This window comes from Drosophila santomea, chromosome 2R, assembly GCF_016746245.2.
Source record: "Drosophila santomea strain STO CAGO 1482 chromosome 2R, Prin_Dsan_1.1, whole genome shotgun sequence".
Lineage (NCBI taxonomy): Eukaryota > Metazoa > Arthropoda > Insecta > Diptera > Drosophilidae > Drosophila > Drosophila santomea.
Window position 1 is genome coordinate 3,140,405 of NC_053017.2, and position 7,734 is coordinate 3,148,138.

The window sequence follows — 7,734 nt, forward strand, 5'->3', positions numbered from 1 at the left end:
CTTCTCTTCTTTCCATATTTGCCACAGACAGCTTGTCGATCTTTATAATGTTGTAATTGAAAACTTTTTTCTCCCCTGCATCCCTGTTGAACCCTAGAAAAACATTTCTTTTAAAATATTTTTACTTTTGATATGTCATGCTGGCTGAAAGCTGTCGAGCCGGGCCAAGGCAAGTGGACAGCAGAAAATTTTTCCAAAAATATGTTGTGATGGTTAAGTGTTGGGTTTGGGTACTCTGGATTTTTTGCAAACTGTGACCAAGCCTAAATGGGATTAATAAATTGTAAATTTTTTTATTTGAGCGTCTCACATGCTGAGATTTAAAAAAAGACGAAACGCCATCAAATAAAACGTTTGTTTTCTCAAAATGGTCAAAACGTGTCAAGGGGCTAAGATTTAATAATTTGCACACAATTTCCATTTCATTTCGTTTTTCGAAATTTTTTTTAAAAAGGTTAAGCGAATTTGCCTAGCCAGCCAATCTGAATCACAATAAATGAGCCTCCAATTCCAATGACAGCGACCAGCCAGTTTAACCTTGCAAGAGACTCTTAGACAAATGAACATTTTCCGAAAAACAGGCTGGTTGAATGACAATCGGCAAGACAGCCAGCTATGTTCAGTTTTCAGTTGTAGGCGGATGCATCCTGGACAAATGAGAGAGGAATCAGGCGAAGGCGATAGAGGACTCAAACGACAAATTCCGTGATAGACCGAACTATATAGAAATAGATATTCCTTTTCGTCCAACCCAGTATTTTATGGGTTCATCACTGGCCGGTAGAGTCAGTTATGAAATGAGTAAAATCCAAACTAGCAAAAGCTTTTTGTAATTTTCTTGTGGTTATGTACGCAAGAAATATTTTATTTTATTCTGGCCTCTCAAGTGAGCAGGCATGCACGTACTGGCCGATAAAAGCCTTTAAGTCTCGTTTTTGAAATATAAAATAAATATTGGACGTTTTCCTCTCGTCCTATCTATTAGGGGATGACAATGACAGGCATACAAATGCATTTAATTGTGGGTCACAGGTTTTACCGTTGACATGGACTCAAGATAGTTGTCAGATTCCCTAAGTTCGTTATCTTGAAGAACGCACAGCAACAATGGATTTTCATTGACCTCCCTGGTCTACTCCATTTATTTAAAAAAATAGTCCGTAACTTAATTGCATAAGGCATTAACATAAGGAAGTCGGTGTCAATAGAACAGTTCACAGTTCCCCGACTATCAGCTTCCTTCTGCCTTTTACTTGCTTTTCAACGAATCTAGTATACATTTTAAATCTGCGAGTAACTGGTATAATATTCGATGGCCTGTGGAATCAATTGTAATTCAACTTGAAGCTCTGTTACCCTATGATGACTATTTAAGATGTGTGTTTCGGTATTAGTGTTCAGGCTGGTCATTAAATGAGCGACAGCTTCGACTGGCGACATCATTACACCAGCATTAATATATCACATGACCAAAAGAGACCCACCCCCGTATCTTTCACGCTGTCCACCATAATTGGCAAAAATTAATTAAATATTTTACAAATGAATGATTTAGCGTTACTGAACCCCAGAGGGTGTGGTACGGAACTGGTTGGCCAACAACAGGAAAAATTCGTTAGCCCATAAAACTCCGGACCGACAGAAACATCAGATCAGGCCCCACTTAAATATAAAATGCAGGGCTGCATTTGAATTATGTCAAATCCATTTTCTTTTAATGAAACGTTGATTGTTTCGCAATTAATTTTCTATTGTTTGACAGAAATTTTTATTTTATTATAATGTATACTCGTATTGTTGTGAAGGACAACGCCATATACAATATGAACAATAGGAATAAAAATAAAATACTCGGGCTAAAATTAACCGTAGCTAACATTTTTATATATGTATTTGTGTGTATAAAAAATATACAGAGGAAAACCAATAGATTCTTGTAAATAAGATTTAACCCAGGTTTTTTCATTTTTATATGTAAATACATATGTATATTATATTGTAAACGTAAATGGTTTCGCCATCTTGAGTATGGACCCATAAATCGCTTGCAACGGTTCGTCTTCGCAGTTAATTTAAAACATGTCAGACAACTCCGACAAGTTTGGACAATTGATTGACGTTTTAAAAGTTTAGCACAGAAGGCGTTCTTGCATCAGCAACAACCACACATGCAACATGCAGCTCGGATCAGGTTCCTCCTCCCCCGATCCCGGACTATCAGACTGGACAACGACCAACAGTTGGCCGCCCGACCACTATATCCAGGGACGTTTTGAAATTGCAAAGAGGCCAAGCTCCGACAAGCCTGGGCCAAGTAATTTATTTATTTTCCATTTGTCTTGACGATGAGCAAACGAGCCAAGTGATGGCCTGATGGCCCGGCCTCGCTTCGATGAATGGCGTTGGCGTTGGAATGGCCAGTCGGGCAAAGGACGGGCTCCGAAGAATGGATGGGTGAGAGCCATCCCGTTAAAGATGAGAACAGATTTCATTTTCGACTGTGCTCTTTTTGTATATAGTCGATTGCTTTGAAGACTGAGACTAGATATCGAAACGATGGTGTTTGTGACTTAGCTGAATTTGTAATTTTTTTATTTACAGGTAGAATAAGGATTCGTTAAAATACAAATAAAAACAAGAGAGAACGCTATAGTAAGGTTCCCCTACAATTAGGTTACTCAGCTTATGGAAGTGCTTAGGAGAAATTTTAAAATTTTTTTTGGGATTACGATACAAAAATAATTAAAAAAAAATAAATTGAAAAAGTGTGGGGTAGGGGTTATTGGCGGCTTTTTTGATTGAAAAAAATTAATGTGCATATACACTCAGAAAACTGAAGAACGAATAATTTGAGAACGAACGTTCTTAAAAATGTACTGTGTCGTACTTAAAATTTTTAAGACAACCGTTCTTGGAATAAGTACTAGTTGTACTCGAATTACACATTTCAAAAGCGATATTATTGATACTCATGGAAAACAAAGGTTTATCTTTTCTCATTTATGTATATTCCTTGATCATTTTATGCGGCCAATTTTAAAAGAATATACACAAAAATATAAGAAGTTTAAACTAAAATTTATGCGATCGAAAAATCTCCAGCCATTCGACTTCTTACACTTGTTTATATCGATTACATACATTTCTGTGTTGTTGAAGAAACATATGTTTTTTCGATAATCGATTGCAACACGGCGCTCATTTAGTGTCAAAAAGTTCCTGGAGTAACAAGTACAAAGTGAATTAAGTGAAATAATTGAAGAATAATGTGAAAATGGGCACGGTGTGCAGGGTAAGTAGAAATCTTTAAATAAAGTATGTAATATACATACATAAAAAGTCGGTGGCCTATGCACGTGTTTGCATGCACGCATATGTATATGCGTATGCATGCATGTGTATAAAACTTTTGTGTTGCCAAATGTTACTTCTAAAAGAAATAAATCTATAAATTAATGTGTAATATTTACAGTTAAAAATTGACTTCTGGGAAATACGCCCAGAGAATGAGCATGCATTGGTTTTTAAATAGGACGACCTGAAGCGCAGTGTTTCCTTTTTACGATAGGAAGATTAAAAACCATCTCAGCAGGCAACAGCTTACCGAAGCACAGCCGGCAATAAATGAAGGTAATATAACTAATAACAAAATTTCTATTTACTTATTAATATATTTGGCTTTCTTCGTTTTGATAGATACCCAGGACTCTATTTGTTATTTTGCTTGACACCGCGTTTCGTTAAATATGTTTAGCTGTAAGAACTTTAAGAAAAGTGTAACAATTTAATTTTTATGAAAAAAATTATGGAAGTTTTTATGTATACATTTACTATATATAAAATAAGAATAACAAAACTATTAAAGTCGTGTAAATAAACAATAAATATGATTCGTTCTTAAAACAAAAGTGTTTGCTCTGAAATAAAAATACTCATACTTCAGTTTTAAATTTGTACAATTTAAACCGTGAATTTATAATGCACATATTAAAATTTGACGAGTTTGGGTCAAGTATTTTTAATATTTATTTTAAGTATTTCCCATACTTAAAGCAGTACATTTATTGTACTTGGATCCAGAACGTTCGTTCTCAAATTCATAATTTCGGTCTCAAATTATTCGTTCTTGAATTAAAATGTTTGTCCTTGAATCAAAAAAATTCGAGTTTACCGTACTTTCGATGCGGTTCGTTCTTGATTTGATATCGAAAAGCGTTAATTTTTCCCTGAGTGTAGATATGAGGCGAAAGTTGACTCATACTGACCATAAAGTCCTTTTACTAATAGTAACAAAATCCCCTAAAAGAAAATCATAGTATTGGCAGAGTCACGAATATTAAAATACACACCTTTATTTTCTTTCTTTTTGTAAGATACGTTACCTTTAAATTAATTTAAAAAAAAATTATTTAAGCCCTTATAAATAAATGTTAGTTTTAGACTTGTCCTGTTTAAAAGACCTTAATTCTGTCTTTATTTTGGCTTCTTATAGATTTAAACGTTTGAGCTAGCGACCTATCCATCGCGCTGAGCACCTCCGCCCACTTCATCGAGTCGGACATTATTGAGCTAGAGCCTGAGTCCAAACTGCGCCTCTCTGAGACCCAGCCCCACACACATCTATCCATCTATTCTGGAGGACGACAGCTGCAGAAGATTGGCTTCGCCAGTGGTACGAGTATATCCAAGGACATGCCAAGGCGCTCGACGATGGACTATGAAGCTTCCGCTTGTTGCCAGGAAGCGCAGCGATGCAAGCGTCATAGTCTTCACGCTGGACATTGCATCGCGTTGTTTATTCGAGCCCAACGATATCCTTTTTGTTGCTTTGTTATTTTTTATGTCAGTCAGAGAATTGGCAACATACATGACCGATGAAATATGTTATACATATATAGCCATCGACCGGCGGGGGACAAACTCGGTCGTGGAGCACATTGCATCAATATTGAAACGTCAACATCAACTTGCCCAACGGCCAAAGGGCGCTGGCATAGAACAGACAAAGGACGTTGTGCAGGATGCTACCTCGACCCAAAAAGCTGATGAAGAGTTCAAATTTTTCTTTGTATGATTTGACGAATGAGCTGTCATCTTGCATTGGAAACTTGTCCGTATATCTGCCGATTTTTTCCTGCACATCTCAGCATAGCTGATGGCCTTTATAGTTGTATTTATTTTTTAAAAAATTTCGATTGCAAAAAGTAGCTCACTATTTCGTTTGATGTTTGGGTAAGGGTAATAATGAAGGCTATTCCCTATTCCTTAAGATTTAATAAGGTGTTTACTCGTAGAGTAAATAATAAAGCAGTCCATATATCAATTTCGTATAAAATTATTTTTCTTTACAGTTAATCTAACAACCTCCGTATTATATTCAAATATTATATTAAATGCTGAAGAAGTATGACATAACCACTATTTAATTAGCATAAAATTTTAAATTGACGAGTCAAATAGTGTCTAAGTCGCTTACTCTTCTTAGAGGGAGTCAAACCATAAACATAGTTACAAATATGTACAAGCGTATTCAAAAATCGAACTGATTGAGAACCCAACCATCCATCGTCTCAAAATGTTTCGCCTTTCGGACTATTGATGGCAGAGAATATATTTTATTGATGCCCTGACACTCAGCACTGCTTCTTGGAGCCGGCGCTTCTCGTCACTCTTGCGTTCCGTTTCTGAAGCCCTCCGCTCCCGCAAAAGGTCTTCAAAAATGATGCGATACTGTTTTCAACTTTCGGACGACAAGGCTACCGAGCTGAGGAAAAATCAAGAGATACAGATGTGCCAATGGGAATGGGGTCCGTGAGCAGGAAAAGAGTTTTGTCGTGACGTACGTTTGCTTGAAAAATGCACAGGACATTACGAGGAGCTTCTGCTACTTGGTTCCGTGATATATGACGACGTGGACAGGGGGTGGGTTGTGCTCCAGGCGGCAGCTGCTCCATCACACCGTTGGCTCCGTCCTTGGGGATGAAAGGACTTTGCTTTCGTCATCTTTCGGTGTCCTGACTGACCGTCAGCCCTGTCTCGGCGTTCTGCTAATGGCTCCGGTCCATTATCTCGTCATGTTTGCTACGAAATTTAATTACTCTTATTTATTTTTTAATGCCCGTTCTCATCTGCATCCGCATTTGCGGCCTTGCCCTGCTCCGGTTTATGATTTTCAGCTTGATCAAAAAATGCGAGAGCAAATATTAAACGTGAAAAAATTAAATTAAAAGTAATTTTTGCATAAAGCATCCTTACGGCGTTTTCCTGCGCCCTTTCCTTTCTCTTGCTTGCTATCGTCTAAAGTGTCGTCACTTGACCTCTCAATAAAAGCCGTAAATATACCCGTTACTCGTAGAGTAAAAGGGTATACCAGATTCGTTGAAAAGTGTGTAACAGGCAGAAGGAAGCGATTTTGATATTTTTTCATTTTTGTATTGGTATTGTAAATTTCTATCGATTTGCCAAAAGCTGTCAGTGTTGAAGACTCTTCCGCACTTCCACTAGCTGAGTAACGGGTATCAGATAGTCGGGGAACTCGACTATAGCGTTCTCTCTTGTTTTTTTCTGTTGGGTGTATATTTTCGGGGAAATTTTATTTCTTTTTTAAGGATTTTAAGGTGAAATAAAATAGCATCACTAATAATTTTCATTTTCGGGTTATTTTTATAGATTTTTCAATTAGGCAATGATAAAGTCGTATGTATTCTAATATAAAGAAAGCCTTTCAAGCTTTGAAGTATAGAAAGTCTTTGCTCACTATCACGGTGCGAGATATACGTAAAGGACCTAAAAGTAAATTGTTAGCAAGTATGTTCTCAGATCCCTTAACATTGCTCTTCTTTAACTTGCAGTCGTCGAACAATCCTTTTGAAATTAAATGCCCCACGGAGATGCTGACTAAGGAAAATGTTCCATTGCCCGGCTATGGAAGATGGAATTTCCTGTGCTATCCTGTAGCCCCGTACATGTCCATCAATGCTTTTGTCTTTCGGTTTTGTTTGCACACGCCACTTCTTGCACAAAATCATTGCAACCCCAGCCTCTTAGACCTGCCACGCCCTCTATGCCAACGCAACCACCCACGCCCACGCCCACTGGCAACCCTGCAGCTGTCAGTCAATGTGTCGTGTCACAGTGTCTCTCCATCTGTCTGTCACTTGCATGTCTGTATGTCTATTCTACGTGACACCAGGCGAGCGAATTTCAAACTCCTCCCGCCTCCCAACTTGCGAGCTTGCTAGATGCCAGCTTGCTATCTTGCTTTCCTGCTTACTTGCTTGCTTTCCTGGTAAGACGAGAGAGCGGAGGGCCGAGGGACCTCGGTGAAGAATGTTCTGCAAGGGATAGATTTTTGGATTCGGAACTTGCACTTGGATTACAAGTCTGATTTTGATGCGTGCATGTTTGTCCCGTTTTCAGTGCAATGAGGGGAGAACGAATTGCACTCGCAGGCGCACTGCGAAAAAAGAACTTAAGCATTTAAAAATTAAGAAAAAAATATTTCCTAATTACTTATTTATAATGTTTCGAAACTAACTAATTTCATTAGACTTAGGAACACAAAACTTTTATTTTCCCTTATTATAGAAGCTTAATGCTTTTACATAAATTTGTTGGCGTGGCAAAAAGTTTTTCTGCAGATCAATAGAAATTGTAAATTACCAATAACAAGTAAAAAAAATATACAAAAAAATTTACAAAAGTGTGGGCGTAGCAGTATTTGGCGATTTTTGG

General features: G+C 37.5%; 2 long non-coding RNA genes across 2 annotated transcripts; one reads left to right on the forward strand and one right to left on the reverse strand.

The window, feature by feature from the left end:
• The first annotated feature begins 3,092 nt into the window (after nucleotides 1–3,092).
• On the forward strand, nucleotides 3,093–3,754 carry LOC120445561. Its single transcript, XR_005615759.2, has 3 exons — nucleotides 3,093–3,292; nucleotides 3,473–3,630; nucleotides 3,697–3,754. It is a non-coding gene; the product is annotated as an uncharacterized LOC120445561 (long non-coding RNA).
• A 1,921-nt stretch (nucleotides 3,755–5,675) lies between these two features.
• Nucleotides 5,676–6,411, reverse strand: LOC120446541. The gene is made up of 3 exons (XR_005615857.1): nucleotides 6,256–6,411; nucleotides 5,844–6,176; nucleotides 5,676–5,764 (listed from the first exon to the last, which is right to left on the reverse strand). It is a non-coding gene; the product is annotated as an uncharacterized LOC120446541 (long non-coding RNA).
• Between the last annotated feature and the right edge of the window lie 1,323 nt (nucleotides 6,412–7,734).